Raw genomic sequence first — 18,475 nt, forward strand, 5'->3', positions numbered from 1 at the left:
ATGTGAAACGTCAACCACGACCTGCAACAAATGATGATGCCCAAGTAGGTGTTTAAGCTGCTGTCACGGCTAATCCGCACATCAGTAGCAGACAAATTGCGCGAGAATCGAGAATCTGAAAAACGTCGGAATTGAGAATGCTGCATCAACATCGATTGCACCCGTATCATATTTCTGTGCACCAGGAATTGCATGGCTACGACTTTGAACGTCGTGTACAGATCTGCGACTGGGTACAAGAGAAATTACGGGACGATGACACATTTTTGGCATGCGTCCTATTTACCGACGAAGCGTCATTCACCAACAGCGGTAACATAAACCGGCATAATATGCACTATTGGGCAATGGAAAATCCACGATGGCTGCGACAAGTGGAACATCAGCGACCTTGGTGGGTTAATGTATGGTGCGGCGTTACGGGAAGAAGGATAATTGGCCCCCATTTTATCGATGGCAATCTAAATGGTGCAATGTATGTTGATTTCCTACGTAACGTTCTACCGAAGTTACTACAAGATGTTTCACTGCATGACAGAATGGCGATGTACTGCAAGAAGATGGATGTCCGGCACATAGCTCGCGTGCGGTTGAAGCGGTATTGAATAGCATATTTCATGGCAGGTGTATTAGTCGTCGAAGCAGCATATCATGACCTGCACGTTGACCGGATCTTACGTCCCCGGATTTCTTTCTTGGGGAAAGTTGAAGGATATTTGGTATCGTGATCCACCGACAACGCCTAACAACATGCGTCAGCGCATTGTCAGTGCATGTGCGAACATTACGGAAGCCGAACTATCGCTGTTGAGAGGAATGTCGTTACACGTATTGCCAAATGCATTGAGGTTGACGGACATCATTCTGCGCATTTATTGCATTAATTTGGTATTTACAGGTAATCACGCTGCAGCAGCATGCGTTTTCAGAAATAAGTTCACAAAGATACATCCATCACATTGCAACAACCGAAATAAAATGTTCAAACGTACCTACGTTCTGTATTTTAATTTAAATACCTACCTGTTACCAACTGTTCGTCTAAAATTGTGAGTCATGTGTTTGTGACTATTACAGCGCCATCTATCTCAAAGCGAAAAGAGTGGTCCAACTAAAACATTCATATTTCTTTATGTACTACACGAATAAGTAATACATAATGGGGGTTCCTATTTTAAAAAACGCAGTTGATATCCGTTTGACCTATGGCAGCGCCATCTAGCGGGCCAACCATAGCGCCATTTGGTTTCCTCCTTCAAGCTAGACGAGTTTCGTTGTTTGCAGTTTTTTAGTTTGACGCTTATTTCGCGAGATATTTGGCCCGGTTACGATCGATTGACCACCCTGTATATATACCAAGTTTGAGAATACGTATGAAGTTCGAGAATTTCGAAGGAGATCATGGACAATAAGTAAATGTGCTGTCACCGCCAGACACCACACTTGCTAGGTGGTAGCCCTTAAATCGGCCGCGGTCCGTTAGTATACGTGGGACCCGCGTGTTGCCACTATCCGTGATTGCAGACCGAGCGCCGCCACACGGCAGGTCTAGTCTAGAGATACTCCCTAGCACTCGCCCCAGTTGTACAGCCGACTTTGCTAGCGATGGTTCACTGTCTACATACGCTCTCATTTGCAGAGTCGACAGTTTAGCATAGCCTTCAGCTACGTCATTTGCTACGACCTAGCAAGGCGCCATATTCAGTAATTAGAATGAATTCTGAACAGACAATATTGTGAATCATGTACCGTGAAGAGCGACGTTCATCATTAATGGATTAAAGTTAAGTATCAAACTAATTACGTCCGCTTTCTGAATTCTAATTCCTTCAAAAAAATGGTTCAAATGGCTCTGAGCACTATAGGACTTAACTTCTAAAGTCATCAGTCCCCTAGAACTTAGAACTACTAAAACCTAACTAACCTAAGGACATCGCACACATCCATGCCCGAGGCAGGATTCGAACCTGCGACTCTAGCGGCCGCGCGGTTCCAGACTGTAGCGCGTTTAACCGCTTGGCCACCCCGGCCGGCTCTAATTCCTTGTCACGTTCCACACCTCACGTCAGTATAGTTCTTCCCTCCTCACGCCAGCCTGCGTGAGCTAAAACGCGTGCACTTCGGCCTCCACTAGTAACACTGTGTTGTCTCTTCTGCCAACACAACAGTAAAAGGCAAGCGCAGAAAAATTTTGTGGCCGAAGTTTTTGAACTGACCTAGTATAGTCGATTTCCCGCTTTTGTACAAATAGTGTAGCTTCGCCATGGAACAACCGCTCGCAAAATATCTGAAAACGAAACAGATTGCGAGAAACTGCAGTGACTAAAGCGCTCTGCGGCTCGTCATCTGAACTATGTCGCGTCAAAGCGCGTTACAGCCCAACTTAGGCCTAATCGTACGTTTTGCCGGTTGGAGAATCCAATGATGTAACAACAAACGCGGAGGAATAAACAGCGCAGTGGTGACGTGAGTCCTAAATTTACGGTGACCAGAATGACAGGCGCTCTGCGACAGATCCATGCGCGTCGATAGCCCGGCAGCTGCGGCGCGCATCGGCGGCCGGTGGAAGGTGCCAACTGTGGCGCCACCCCCGGCCGGCGCGGACTTGGAACCTCCCGCCAGCCGGCAGCCGCCACAGCAGAACACGAGAGCCCGCCTCTGATCGAAGCCGGCGCTGCGCCGCCACGTGCACCGCGCTCGGGCGCCAGCCTCCGCCAGAGGGAAGGTCCTCAGCGAAATTGCTCGTAAAAGTTTCAGCGGCGGCCTCCTCCTCCCCGCCGGCCGACGCCGCTCGCTTTCCTCTCGCGCCTTCCTTGTTCTCCTTCCACCGTCACACGAATTAAGTGTCCCCGCCGAAAAACTCGTGACTGATTACTGCGTTGCCTAACTAGGTACCCCTAAGGCGCTTCGTTGACGGTAAAGCCGTCGGCACACGGATCGTGCATCCGAACGTTTAGCGTTGAGCGTGCCGAGTTTCTGATGTCACAGCGTGGAATAGCACGTTCGGGAGTGTTTCCGAACGTGCAGAGCAATATCTGGCATGTCAGATACTCTGAGCGTGCGCCTGAGCGTTGACCAATGAGATGGAACAATGCCACCTACGTCAGACGCACGCCGTCTCCCTTCAGTACAGAATCGTGAAGCGCCATACTGGCATTCATTTCTAGCCTATATGTATATATGCCGTTTTTGAGCACCGGCAAATTGAGAATCACTGGAAAACCCGTTATTAACTGTGTCATTCGTTCCAATAAAATAATGGGAAACGTCATATTCGTGGCAAAAGAATTATTGTAACTTGCCTGTTGTGAGAGTAGGCTGTTTGAAGGCAGCGACACACTGAACATCCACCCAAAACGCATTGTTCTTGGTCAATTTGTTATAATTAAATTTCAATTAGTAACATAGCTACGAGTAAGGTTGTCAGCAAGGGGTAAAATAATATGATTAGAGTGTAGGGATGTGGAGTTGGTTTAGCGTAATGACTGGCGTCTCTGCCCTCTCCTGAACACCGAGTTGGGGCGGTGGTTCGCGTCTTGCCACTTCCAATTTTTTTTTCCTAACATTTGCGTTTTCATTAGGTTCTGATACTTTGTTATTAGTTTAATACAAGTATATACTATAATATTTGATATAAGTTCACATTTTTTGAGGGGTGTTTTGTTCGGTTGGCTAAATCTACAGGACAGCTTGCGCTACTTGTATAAAGATATTTTCCTCCTTTTTCTTTTACGCTTCGTAATTCACATGTTGCAAAGAATCTGCTACTGGGTAGGATCAGTGAGCAAGTAAGATTTACCTTGGGGTTTTACTAAAATGTGGGAATGATGAAATAATGTTTATCTTATGAGGAGAACTATTCCAAATTTGTACCGCACTGTTTGTCATGGAACTTTTACAACCCTGCGTCCTTACTGAATGGACATGGTACTTTCCTTTTCGTAGACGATGGAGGAAATGTACGTTTTAATAGTACTAACGTGGGAATTTTACGCTCACCCGTTGAGTAAACAGTGTGACTTACAACCAGAAACATCCCACAACTGCCGCTGGAGCGAGTTGCGATCGCGTATACCAAGTTGGAGCCCACGTACCGTATGCACAAGTCGCATCGTTCCTGAGCGTTCAGCAGCGCGTTGAACTTGGCACGCTCAACGTTAACGTTCGACAGCACGGTCCGTGTGTCGACGGCTTAAGGTGCTTCGCTGACGGTAACGCTGAATTGTGAATGTGTCATTTTTTGGTGTCCGGCGGATACAAGCGACAGCAGCTGGATGTGGTCTCGACGTGGGTCTTTCCGCGCAGGATCGGTTCTAACGGGACGGCTCACTAAACTGAATGGATTGACCGAGGAACGGCTCCGAGAGCCGTCGGCACACGGACCGTGCTGTCGAACGTTAACGTTGAGCGTGCCGAGTTCAACGTGCTGCTGAACGCTCAGGAACGGTGCGACTTGTCCATAGGGTACGTGGGCCCCAACGTGGTACACGCGATCGCAACGCACTCCAGCGGCAGTTAAGGGATGTTTCTAGTTCGTAAATCACACCGTTTACGAAACGGGCGCGCGTAAAATTCCCACGTTAGCTCTATTAAAATGTACATTTCCTCCATCGTCCGCCCGCATCTCGTGGTCGTGCGGTAGCGTTCTCGCTTCCCACGCCCGGGTTCGATTCCCGACGGGGGTCAGGGATTTTCTCTGCCTCGTGATGGCTGGGTGTTGTGTGCTGTCCTTAGGTTAGTTAGGTTTAAGTAGTTCTAAGTTCTAGGGGACTTATGACCACAGCAGTTGAGTCCCATAGTGCTCAGAGCCATTTTTTTCCTCCATCGTCCACGAAAAGGAAGTACTATGTCCAATCAATAAGGACGCAGGCTTATAAAGTTTCCATTACAAACAGAGAGATACAAATTTGCAATACTTCTCCACATGAGATACACATTATTTCAACATTCCCACATTTTAGTAAAACCTCAAGGTCTGCCTTACTTGATCACTGTTCCTACCCAGTAGCAGAATCTTTGCAACATGTGAATTACGAAGCGTAAAAGAAAAAGGAGCAAAATATCTTTATACAAGTAGCGCAAGCTCTCCTACAGATTTAGTCAATCGAACAAAGTAACCCCTCAAAAAAGGGGAACTTAATTTACCTAACATCAAATATTATAGTATATACTTATATTAAACTAATAATAAAGTATCAGAACCTAATAAAAACGCAAATGTTAGGAAAAATATTTGGAAGTGTGGAGTCGCGAACCATTACCCAAACCTATCACTTCATAACGATCAGTTTTTTTTTTTTTTTTTTTTTTTTTTTATAAAACCTTTATTAATAAAAACAATGTTACACATTGCAAATACATACTAAGTTATACATACATGGAGTTATTTAAACAAAGCGGTTTGATCATTTCAATTGCGCTGACATTAAGGAAAGACAGCAGAAGATTGTGTTACTGACTAAATCACCAGAAAGAATTAAATTAAACATAAATACTTGAGAATGGCGGAAAGGAGATATATAATAAAGTTGACTAGCCTTCCAATTACACTTTCTGGACATTAATTGAATCTAAGTATTTGAAGTGATCAGATCTATATAATCAGTCTTTCACTGCAAAAATGAACAGGGCAATGTCCCAGCCATTGAATATTACATTTATCGGATAGTATCTTATGGTTTTAACCAATCGATAAGGAGATTTCTATAAAAACTGTCTATTTCCAAATTTCTAGTATAAGCCAATAATGCACCTTTCATGATTTGTGTTTGGCACTATTAGACACACAATCTCAATGTCACATAAGTTCTGTACATTAGATTATAAATTTCAAAAAACTACTCTCTGAAGTAGAGAAAGCACACATCATAAATATACTGTAAAATCTTAAATAGTATCCTTAAGGTAACTACAATACATCACTGTCAACACAGTCTTCTTTTTTATATTAACCAATGCCCATTCTTTCAAATACAATTTTTAGCATATTACCGAACTTTTTCTTGTGATTCGAATAGCTTCTAATTTTGTGGAACTCACACAGCATGTGTACCTTGAACTCTATGATGCTATCGGATCCTAATTTGTTAAGGACGTAGTTAACAAAATTTCCCAGCAACCAGTACACAGCGTTATTTTTTGCTTCTGGGAAATAGCGTGCTTCAGGCCTGTGTATCAATGACAGCGATATATACTCAGGGGATGTTCTTGTAATCAGAGCTATTTGCTCCCGGATCCACTTCCAACTATTCATGTGACCACTGCAAGTATATCGATGAATTACTGTGTCAACTAGATGACATTGTTGACATAAATTTGTTTCACAGAGTCCGATTGCGTGCAGTCTTTCATTGGTGCTAACTATGTTGTTAACTGTCTTGTACCATGACGTTTTTATATTAGACGTGAGCACATTAGAACTAATGTTTTTCCAAATCTCAGTCCACTCAATGTTTGGAAACTGTCGTTCTATTTTGTTTCTTCCTTCGCTTTTCTTTCGTTCCCGCATTATGGCTCTCGATGTTAAGTGTCGGGACTGCCTGAGTTCGACACTGACATAACTAAACTCAACATAGAAAATCCTCACGTGCTGTAAGCGACTGTTGATATTCTGCACGTCAATCGGGGGAAGCAGGCTTGGAGGTTTAATGATGTCGAAAAGTTGGCTGGTTATGCTTTCTCGCGAGTCTCTTATTAAATTAACTTGCCTTTTGATAAAAAGAGCAGAGGCTTTATCCGTTATATCAGTTAATCCTAGTCCACCATTTTTAGGATCTAAAGTGGCTACTTTAGCAGGTACTCTGAACACTTCACCTCTCCACAAAAATTTTGTGATTTTGGACATTATTCTCCTCGCTATCATTCTCGGTATTGGAAACAGCTGGGCAGTATAATAAGCCTTAGCAAGGATGCATGAGTTGATATACTGTGTTCTTTGAACTTGGTTCATATATCGAGTTAAATTCTCTACAATGGCTCCTTGCACTTTATCTGCTGCAACTTTCCAATTTAAAGCCGTCATTTTCATAGGGCATGCTGTCAGGGTGATCCCAAGTGTTTTATGTTGTCGGACTAAGTTTGCCCACTCGACGTTGATATTATCAAAACCTCTGAGATTTAACATCTTACTTTTTTTTCCGTTTGCATTGGCTCCAGATGCTCTACAGTACGAATCAATCACTGTTGCTAGCGTGGTTACCTCGTCATTATTCCTTATAATGACCCCTATATCGTCAGCATAGGCTCTTATAACTGTTTTGTTTCCTGATAATGTTAAGCCTTTTAATGTAGCATGGACATGTCGGAGGAAAGGTTCCAGCGAAATTGCGAAGAGCGACATGGACAGAGGACTTCCTTGAGGAACACCTCGTTGTATTTGCATCGGCCTGGATTGTTGACAATTCACCGCTATTTTAGCATTTATTCCAGTTGCTATGTTCTTAATCAACTGTATAACCCTATCGTTGAAACCTATTTTCTTCAATGTCTGTAGAAGATATTCATGGTTTACTACATCGAACGCCTTATAAAAATCTAAAAACAATAAAGCACACTTTATGTTTGTTACAGAAGTTATTGCAATGATATCCCTGAATTCCGCAAGATTTTGAAAAATGGTTCTGCCTGGCGCACAGTTCTGATGTTGACTAATAATTTTATCTGTAAGGCATGAAATTCTCTTGTTTATTATTCTAGCTATTAATTTATAATCAGAATTCAGCAGTGAAATTGGACGAAAATTATTTAAATCTTTGTTTCCATTATTTTTTGGCACCAGAACAATTTTACTCTCCTTAAACTCAGCCGGAATCATTTTACCCTGAATAACCTCATTTACAATGTCCGTGATTTTCGCACCCACTATTGGCCAGTAACGGATGTAAAATTCTGCTGGCAGACCATCCGGTCCTGGGGATTTTTTTGGTGGCGAGGCGCACAGAGTCTCATACACGTCTTCTTCACTGACAACCTCGAGAAAATTTTCGTTGTCATCTTCTGTCAGCTGTGGGGCTAGGATGTCAAGGAATTCTTCCAAGGAAGCATCACTACTTTGATGTACAGAATATAGCTCGCAATAATAGCGATAAATCTCGTCCATGATATCCTGCTGGGTTCTGAGAATCGTGCCGTGTTCTGTTCGAATTTCTTCAATAAAAGTCCTTCTCCCGTTTTTCGTATGCTTCACTAAATGATATAGGGAAGTAGTTTCATCTGCTGACACCGAATTTGCCTTCGATTTTATTTTCAACCCTTCCATTTGACTTCTCTTGATATTAAGTAACTTGGCTTTGACTTTTTTTATGTCTGCTATCCGAAGTGAGGAACCTGCTGAGACTTGATCATATATATCTCTCAGAACGGAATAGTAATACTCTATAGTGCATTTCATTTCCCTTGCGCTCTGGGCACTGTATTGAATAAGAACTTTCCTCAACTTTGGCTTTGCCATTTTAACCCACCAGTCAATAGCAGTGGCATATCTACTACGGGCTCGCAGGCATATTGCCCATGTTTCTTTAATCAGATCTTCTAAATCATGATTAACTAACAAGGAAGTGTTCAACTTCCACTGATTCTTGAATCGGCGAACCGGCTGTCTTGTTAGATTTATGCAAGCTAAGACACTTGAATGGTCTGAAAAGTACGTAGGAATGGTTTCTACTTTTGTCACGGAAGTTACAAGATTTTTAGAAATATATAGTCTATCAATCCTGCTACGTGATGTTGCCGTGACATAAGTGAACTCAACAATGGAGGGGTATTTGAGTTCCCATGTATCCTTTAATTCTAAACCAGCAACTAATTGCTTTAGTTCACTTGAGAAATTAAAATTAGGTAACTGGTCTTTTCGATTTAAAACACAATTAAAATCACCTCCAAGTAATAACTGTCTTGGTGATTTCCTTAACAAGTATATCAAGTCGTCTTTGAAGAAACGTGCCCTGTCAGCTCGATGAGAACTTCCTGAAGGGGCATACAAGTTGATGATAGTCACATCATAGATATTTAGTCCTATTCCCCTTCCGGATTCCAGTCGTTCCACCTCGCTTACTGTAATCCCTTCCCTTACCAAAATAGCTGTTCCAACACTTGTTTCGGGAGACACATTTATGTAACTGACAAAACCGGGAATTACCAAATCCGAAATTAGAACTTCTTGTAACAGGGCAATATCAGTCGCGGATTCGTACAAAAATTCCTTAAGGGCCGATAATTTCAAACCGGTCGTGATTTTATTTATGTTTATAGTGGTGACAGAATAAGATTGCGTCATTGTGCTGTCACTATGTAGTTGTTTTGTTGAACTAATTTAGTTTACTGTGGTTCAGGGTTCAGTTAAGCTGTAACAGTTTTCTCGGAAGGCTGAACATGGAATAACACTTCAATCAGTTTATTAGTTACTGTCCCGTTTTTTTTCTACTTCTGATGTTTTCTCTTGTACCGCAAGCAGACTGATTTCCTGGTAAACTTTCTGATTTTTCCTCCAGTGATTCGTGTACGACCGTTTCGGACTGAACATTCTTTGGGCTTGGGTCGCCCCTACTGGATTTTCCCTTCCCTTGGTTACGAGCTACATTCTCATTTGGTTGCGTCGGTATTTTACTTCGCGGCTTATCTGGAGCAGCAGCAGACGCTTTAGCAATTTCGGTTGCCGGCGCCTGCCCTGAGGTGTTGACCGTGATTTCAGTTTGGCCACCACTTCCTCGTTCTTTATTAATTTCACTCACTTTCTGATCGAGGGAAACAAATGGAGACTGCAGTTTTGCATCCTCTCCCTGAATTTGTTTATTAACAGATAGATTCTGATCTTTGCAATCGGCTACTGCACCTGTTGTTTCTTGCAAATTAATGCTGCTTACACCCCTTTCATTTTCTGGTACCGTATGTGTATTATCTTTCTGTTCATTAGTTTCCATTCGCATTTTGCCTTCAGGTTCCTCTGCCTTCTCATCGCACTGTTTTTGCTTGCGAAGTGAGGGAGTGGGACAAGACAGCTCGTCCTCTGAACAACTATCAGTTATCTCCAGAGGTCGTTTCTTCGGTTGCATTTCAGTTTCACGAGTAGTGGCAACGGGGTTTCCTTTTGTTGTTAACGGGGGAAATTGACTGTTATCGTGAAGGGAGACATCAGCTTGTCCCGCTGCGTTAACATCCTCAACCAGTTGTTCCGGGCTATTCTTTGGTAACAGATCATTTAAGGTAAGCTTCTGACGCTGTATCAAATTACTTTTAAGCACAACAGTTCGCCGCGGACATTCCTGTCTGAAGTGGCCGGTTTCGTTACATATATGACATGTAGCTTCCTGACCTGTATAAACAATTTGTGCCTTATACCCACAAACAGTTATGTGAGACGGAATATTCGTCTTAACGTCCATCTCTACACAGCGGACCCCGTTAAAACACTGCAGTTTAAAGCGAGGCGACCATCTTTCATTTGCAATTGATTTAACGTCTCCGTAGTTTAAAAGAGCTTCCTTAATCTTATCATTTTCAATTTCAATGGGGAGATTCAAGACACGAACGGTTTTGTAATGAATGTCCGCTCTATAGATGGAAACCTTACTTTTATAACCATTTCTATGCACAAAATCTACTTCATAGCCCCACTTTCGTAACACTTTATCAACAGTCGAAGCACTGATTAACTTGACAAAAACACAGTATTTTTCCTGATCCAGTTGCCAGGTATGAACGGCTTCAGAATTTAGACCAATTACCTGTGTAATCCAGTCATCTATTTCCAGGGATGTCGGCTGAATAGGACGGGATTCTTTGTCAAAAGCAAATACCAGAGTATTCTTCCTGAGGTTTGTAGCCATGGTTAATCCAGCGAAGCAATTTCGGTTAAACAACCGAAATTCCAAGTAGCAGCAGCAAGTCCAGAAGGAGCGATCAGATCACAAGGAACAGGAACGAGCACGGAGATTAACGGACGGACGGCACTCGGCGAAGCACAAGTACAGCGATGTAAACACTGAAGTGAAAAATGTTTGGAAGTGTGGAGTCGCGAACCATTACCCAAACCTATCACTTCACAACGATCAGTGACGCTTCTCACTTCGCTAAACCAACAACGCACTGTTAACACCCAATCATAGCACGTTACCACTTGCTGAAAACCTTAATCGTAGATATGTTACTAATTGAAATTTAATTATAACAAATTCTACCAAGAACAATGGGTTTTGGGTGGATCTTCAGTGTGTTGCTGCCTTCAAATAGCATACTTTCGTAATACGCAAGTTGCTGAAATTCTTTTGCCACGAATATGTTTCTCATTATTTTATTGCAACGAATCACACAGTTAGCAATGAGTTTTCCAGTGATTCTCAATTTGCTGGTTCTCAGAAACGGCATTTATACGTACAGGCTTGAAATGAATGCCAATATGGCGCCTCACAACTCTGTACTGAAGGGAGACGGCGTGCGTCTGACGTAGGTGGCGTTGTGCCATCTCATTGGTCAACGCTCAGACGCACGTTCAGAATATCTGACATGGTAGATACTGCTCCGCACGTTCGGAGACACTCCCGAACGGTCCGTGTGCCGACGACTTAAGGAAAATGCAATTCATCCACGAAAATAGTGCCTTACCAAACAACCGTTCGACCGACTGTCTACTATTGCTAGTCACCCTGAGACACTAACCAGCATGATAGACAGAGAAGAGAGAGAGAAGAATTCAAACAAGAGCGCGCGCTTCGATGAAGAGTCCTTCAGTAATCGCAAGAACGTTATGGGGATATTGTACAAATTAATGACAGATGCCGCAAGGGAGGCTTTGTGCATCACGGAGAGGTTTAGTGCTGATATTCCTAGAGCGTACGTTCCAAGAAGAGTCAGACAACATATTACTCACTCACACGTATGTCTCGCAAAGTGACGGAACAGACGCGTTTCTCAAGAAGAGAAATTTGTTAACATCGGAAACAGATTTTGTGTGATACGAAGATGTTTGTCGTGGGTGTAACCTTGTATGGAAGTGAAACGTGGACGATAAACATACAAAAATACAACAGAAGCTTTTGAAATTTGGTATTGTTGAAGAAAGCTGAGGATCAGATGTGTAGCTCGCGTAGCTAATGAGGAGTTACTGAATGCAATAGGGGAAGAAAGAAATTTTCGCCACACTTGACTAAAAAAATGCGATCGGTCGATAGAAGGCGTACTGAGGCATCAAGGTATCACAAGTTTGGTGTTAGACGGAAGCGTGTGCGTGCGTCTGTGTGTGCGTGTGTGTGTGTGTGTGTGTGTGTGTGTCGTTAGATGGTTTGCGGAACGTACATGTAATCGTTTGTGAAGACACCTGACATCCCACAGTTAATACGGCAACTGGACGACAGCCATAGTTCATGAGCCTACTCGAAGCGTAAATGGTTGCGAAAGCATACTTGAGCTCTTAGCAACAAATAATCCTGGAGAAATAGTGAGCATCGTGACGAATACAGGGAGTAGCGACCACAAGGCAGTTGCTGCTAAGCTGAATACCGTAACACCCACAACCATAAAAAAGAAACGCAAAGTCATCTATTTAAAAAAAAGCAGATAAAAATGCTCTTAACACCTTTTTAAGAGACAGTCTCCGCCTCTTGCGATCTGTTCACGTAAGTGTAGAAAAGATTTGGAATGATTTCAGAGAGATAGTATTGACGGCAGCAGAGATATATATATATCATAAATTAATAAGTGATGGTACTGATCCCCCATGATACACAAAACAGGTCAAATCGCTGTTACAGAAGCAACGAAAAAAGCATGCCAAATTTTAAAAAACGCGAAATCCCGAAGATTGGCAAAGTTTTCCAGAAGTTTGAAATATAGTGCGTGCTTCAATACGAGATGCTTTTAATAATTTCCACAACGAAACTCAGTCTCGCAATTTGGCAGAAAACCCAAAGAGATTAGGGTCATACATAAAGCACACCAGTGGCAAGACGCAATCAATACCTTCACTGCGCGATAACAACGGTGAAGTCACTCATGACAGTGTCACCAAAGCAGAGTTATTAAACACAGTTTTCCGAAACTCCTTCACGAAAGAATACTACGTAAATATTCCTGAATTCCAGTCAAGAACAACTGCCAAGATGAGAAACAATAGAACTAGATATCCTCGGTGAAGCAAAGCAGCTTAAATCACTTAATAAAGGCAAGGCTTCCGGTCCGGATGGTATACCAGTCAGGTTCCTTTCAGAGTATGCAGATGCAATAGCTCCATATTTAGCAATTATATACAACCGCTCGCACACAGAAAGTTCCGTACCTAAAGACTGGAAAATTGCTCAAGTCACACCAATACCCAAAAAGGGAAATGGAGTAATCCGCTGCATTAAGACCCATATCACTAACGTCGATTTGCAGTAGGGTTTTAGAACATATACTGTATTCGAACATTATGAACTACCTCGAAGAAAACGATTTACTGACACACAGTCAGCACGGATTCATAAAATAGCGTTCTTTTGGAATACAACTGGCTATTTATACTCATGAAGTAATGACTGCCATCGACAGGGGTTGTCTAATTGACTCCATATTTTTAGATCTTCAGAAGGCTTTCGACACAGTTTCTCACAAGCGTCTTCTAACCAAACCGTGCGCATATGGAATAACGCCTCAGTTGTGCGACTGCATTCCTGATTCCCTGTCAGGTCACTGTTCGTAGTAATAGACGGAAAGTCATCGAGTAAAACAGAAGTAATATCCGGCGTTCTCCAAGAAAGTGTTATAGGTCCTCTATTGTTCCTGATCTGTATTAACGACATAGGAGACAATCTGAGTAGCCCTCTTATCAGATGATCAAAACGACTTGCAAAATGATTAAGATAAGATATCTGTATGCTGCGAAAAGTGGCAATTGACCCTGAATAAAGAAAAGTGTAAAGTTATTCACATGAGTACTAAAAGAAATCAGCTAAATTTCGATTACGCGGTAAGTCACACAAATCTGAAGGCTGTAAATTCAACTAAATACTTAGGGATTACAATTACAAATAACCTAAACTGGAACGATCACATAGATAATGTTGTGGGAAGAGCAAATCAAAGATTGCGACTCATTGGCAGAACACTTAGAAGGCGCAACAGGTCTACTAAAGAGACTGCTTACATCACGCTTGTCCGTCCTATTCTGGAGTATCTGTGCGGTGTTGGATCCGTATTAGGGGTGGAACTGACGGATGATAATGAAAAAGTTCAAAGAAGGGCAGCTCATTTTGTACTATCGCGAAATAGGGGAGATGGTGCCACAGACATGATACGTGAATTGGAGTGGCAATCATTAAAACAAAGGCGTTTTTCGTTACGACGGGATCTTCTCATGAAATTTCAATCACCAGTTTTCTACCCCGATTGCGAAAACATTCTGTTGGCACCCACCTACATAGGGAGAAATGATCATCAGGATAAAATAAGAGTAATCAGGGCTCGCACAGAAAAATTTAAGTGCTCCTTTTTCCCGCGCGCCCTTCGTGAGTGGAACGGTAGAGAGACAGCTTGAAGGTGGTTCACTGAACCCTCTGCCAGGCACTAAATTGTGAATAGCAGAGTAATCATGTAGATGTAGATGTAGATGTAGATGTTCTCACCGCCGGTTGTCTGCGATCTACGAATACGATTCCCACCTGCTGATTAAGGCTGGAGGACGTTGTGGCGACCACACAATACTTTTATACGATCATTTCATTTCAACGACCTCTCATAAACAATATATACTGGTCAATGGCCATATTTGAAGCCAACTGGCTACTTACCCACTAAGTTTCGCAGACCATGTTGTGGAACACTAATAGTCTACTGGCAAGGAATCATATGGTTTTGTTTATTGGCAATAACATTTGCTGCTGTCAGTCACTATTTTTCTTTATTTATTGCTCTCATGACACATTTTTCGTGTACCATGGCATCTCAAACGTGATGTTGGCCATTGTGAGCTGCTGCATTATTCTGGTTAATTTACTATAACGTGAACACGTCCATATGTATGATTACCGCTCCATCTTGCCTTGTAGCTCTGGAAAATATCTTTGTTACTGTTACTTACACTTATTACACCTGTGACTTTAATGACGTTCCGCGTGTTTCACGCTACGAAGTTCTGACTTACCTACTTATTAAAGAGTTTTACTTATATACGCCCGCATCTCGTGGTCGTGCGGTAGCGTTCTCGCTTCCCACGCCCGGGTTCCCGGGTTCGATTCCCGGCGGGGTCAGGGATTTTCTCTGCCTCGTGATGGCTGGGTGTTGTGTGCTGTCCTTAGGTTAGTTAGGTTTAAGTAGTTCTAAGTTCTAGGGGACTGACGACCATAGATGTTAAGTCCCATAGTGCTCAGAGCCATTTGAACCATTTTTTTTACTTATATACATCATCGGCATTTATAGAGAAATAAAAAAATGGTTCAAATGGCTCTGAGCACTATGGAACTCAACTGCTGAGGTCGTAAGTCCCCTAGAACTTAGAACTACTTAAACCTAACTAACCTAAGGACAACACTCACATCCGAGTCATGATTCGAACCTGCGACCGTAGCGGTCACGCGGTTCCAGACTGTAGCGCCTAGATCCGCATGGCCACTCCGGCCGGCTATAGAGAAATAAAACTACAGTAGACGCAAATAAACATTTTAATATGTGATTGGAAGGCTCGATCATCGTTAATTTTGAGGAGCAGTCCAGTTAGTAGGCTAGAGTTTTTTGTTCTAGTGTGATGGTTTTTGTGCGTCTCTCGGCAGGTCATATTGTACTAAGATGTCTGTTTCTCGGAAAAGCGTAATTATCAAACCTTAAGTTTATCTTAATTGGAGTTTATGTACGTATATAACTCATAAGCCTTGCAGTTACTGTTTAACGCGTAATATTACTGCGAACCGAAAGATGTATTGTCGATAATATGAGTCACAGTAAACGCAGTACAGAGGTATATTTTAATAAAGACGTCTGCCTGACATACCAGACGACCATGAAGATCCAGCAAATACGATGCAGAAATTTGGCAAATACCACAGTTAGGTACAAGAAATGTTAGAAGTAAAAACTGGCCAGATCTGGGCAGGACTCCGCACTGAGGGTCTCATACAAATTTAATTATGTTCATAGACATTTCATCCACTTTGGGAATCGACGATTTTTTTTTTACCATCGACATTGATACTGGCAAGATATCGATTCCAGGGATTCCAAAAGACTTACGATTTAATTTCAAGTCTGAAGTCGGATAATGAATGACAAAAGAAATTTTTTCGTGTGATATAATTAAGAATTAACAATTTCCGGATTTTTCCTTCACTTGTTCAATGAAACCTTACTTCTCCTTCAGGTTTCCATGAGTAAGTTTTTTTTTTTCGATCATCACAATACGTAACATAAATGTCCATATCTTTGACTTAGAAGCTTCACTTTTTTACATCGCTAAGGGACCGCAGACCTTAATACGTGACATAAATTCCAACTTGATACGTCTATTACTGAGAAAAAAGTTTTGGACAGTCGGACGCACAGATGGACAGATAGAGAACAAGACGGAGCGGCGGACAGATGGCAAAAAAGTTATCCTATAGATGTTACATCTCTACCGATTGCGATACACAACCCTAAAAACATGCTGATAAGTACCTAAAGAACGAAATTCCAACAGTTTCACTACTACGATTAATACAGTTGTGGACTGAACATGATCAACAAAAATACTTTTAAATTATATTTCGATCACACAAATGTATGATTTTCCATCATCTGTTGCAGCTACCCAATTTAAATGTTCGATGCGCCTGACGTTACAAAATATGGCGGCCAGTGCTGTTCGTTGCTGCCGCCCAGACCGCTGTAGCGTATAGATAGCTTCTCCATGTTCGTTATGTACCTCTTTGCGCTCATACTATTATGCAAAGACAAACAGCTAGCTGTCCGTCACTTGCGACGGCCACGTTCAATAACCTGCCCAGCGGAACCTCCAGGATGATTCCACCGAATTCTAACCGCTGTAGCCAAGCTTTGACGTCCTTAAGCCGTAATTTCAATTAGTTTATTTGAAATATTTAAGTATTAGCTATAAAAAAGTATTACAATATAATCGTAAGAGAGTAAAGGAGGAGGAATACTCTAGAATTCTTTTGTTTGTATTAATCTGTAAGTTATACAGACAAAAATGGTTCAAATGGCTCTGAGCGCTATGGGACTTAACTTCTCAGGTCATCAGTCCCCTAGAACTTAGAACTACTTAAACCTAACTAACCTAAGGACATCACAAACATCCACGCCCGAAGCAGGATTCGAACCTGCGATCGTAGCGGTCGCGCGGTTCCAGATTGTAGCGCCTAGAACCGCTCGGTCACTCCGGCCGGCGAAGTCACACAGAGCTCCAAAAGAAAACAAACTAAACTGTACGTGTTCTAGAGGCAAATGTTAAACGGAACAGGAAATTCCGAATATTGCCTGAGGCTATTGTCAATGACGATGTTGCCTGTAGGAAAGTTGTAATGTCAGAAGCTGAATCCAGCAGGACCTGGAGGGGGAATTACCGGATTGCGTAAGCACTGCGAGCTGACTCAGAATAAATAAATTTGAAGCATTACGCATGAACAGGCGAAGATATCCATTACTGTTCGAATGCGCTATTGGCAGCAAACACCGGAAGCAGCAATAAAAGTATTTTGGGGAAGCATACTTGAGCATCCTGTGGAGATTTCTTCCGCAAGCATATTCGATTTTTTCAGAGTTGCGCAAGCATCTGTACTTGATCGTGCGTGCCAAATTTATGTTTGCTTTTACAAGCAAATATCAGTTCCGAAATTTGTTTGCGAAGCGGCAGCGTGTCAAGCGACCACAAGCAGTTCAGTCGTGATCTGCTCGAGAATCTGCTGGAAGAATTCTCACGACAATAGTACATTTACATCTACACTCCGCAAGCCACCCAACGGTGTGTGGCGGAGGGCACCTTACGTGCCACTGTCATTACCTCCCTTTCCTGTTCCAGTCGCGTATGGTTCGCGGGAAGAACGCCTGCCGGAACGCCTCCGTGCACGCTCGAATCTCTCTAATTTTACATTCGTGATCTCCTCGGGAGGTATAAGTAGGGGGAAGCAATATATTCGATACCTCATCCAGAAAAGCACCCTCTCGAAACCTGGACAGCAAGCTACACCGCGATGCAGAGCGCCTCTCTTGCAGAGTCTGCCACTTGAATTTGCTAAACATCTCCGTAACGCTATCACGCTTACCAAATAACCCTGTGACGAAACGCGCCGCTCTTCCTTGGATCTTCTCTATCTCCTCTGTCAACCCGACCTGGTACGGATCCCACACCGAAGAGCAATACTCAAGCATAGGTCGAACGAGTGTCTTGTAAGCCACCTCCTTTGTTGATGGACTACATTTTCTAAGGACTCTCCCTATCAATCTCAACCTGGCACCCGCCTTACCAACAATTAATTTTATATGATCATTCCACTTCAAATCGGTCCGTACGCATACTCCC

At 42.6% G+C, this 18,475-nt stretch overlaps 1 protein-coding gene across 1 annotated transcript in view; it reads right to left on the bottom strand.

The window, feature by feature from the left end:
• The window catches only part of LOC124619611 (apoptosis-resistant E3 ubiquitin protein ligase 1), a 656,004-nt gene that overhangs the window by 356,343 nt on the left and 281,186 nt on the right, over positions 1 to 18,475 (bottom strand). The gene's annotated exons all lie outside the window — the stretch shown is intronic.

Source organism: Schistocerca americana, chromosome 6, assembly GCF_021461395.2.
Source record: "Schistocerca americana isolate TAMUIC-IGC-003095 chromosome 6, iqSchAmer2.1, whole genome shotgun sequence".
NCBI classification, from domain to species: Eukaryota; Metazoa; Arthropoda; class Insecta; order Orthoptera; family Acrididae; genus Schistocerca; species Schistocerca americana.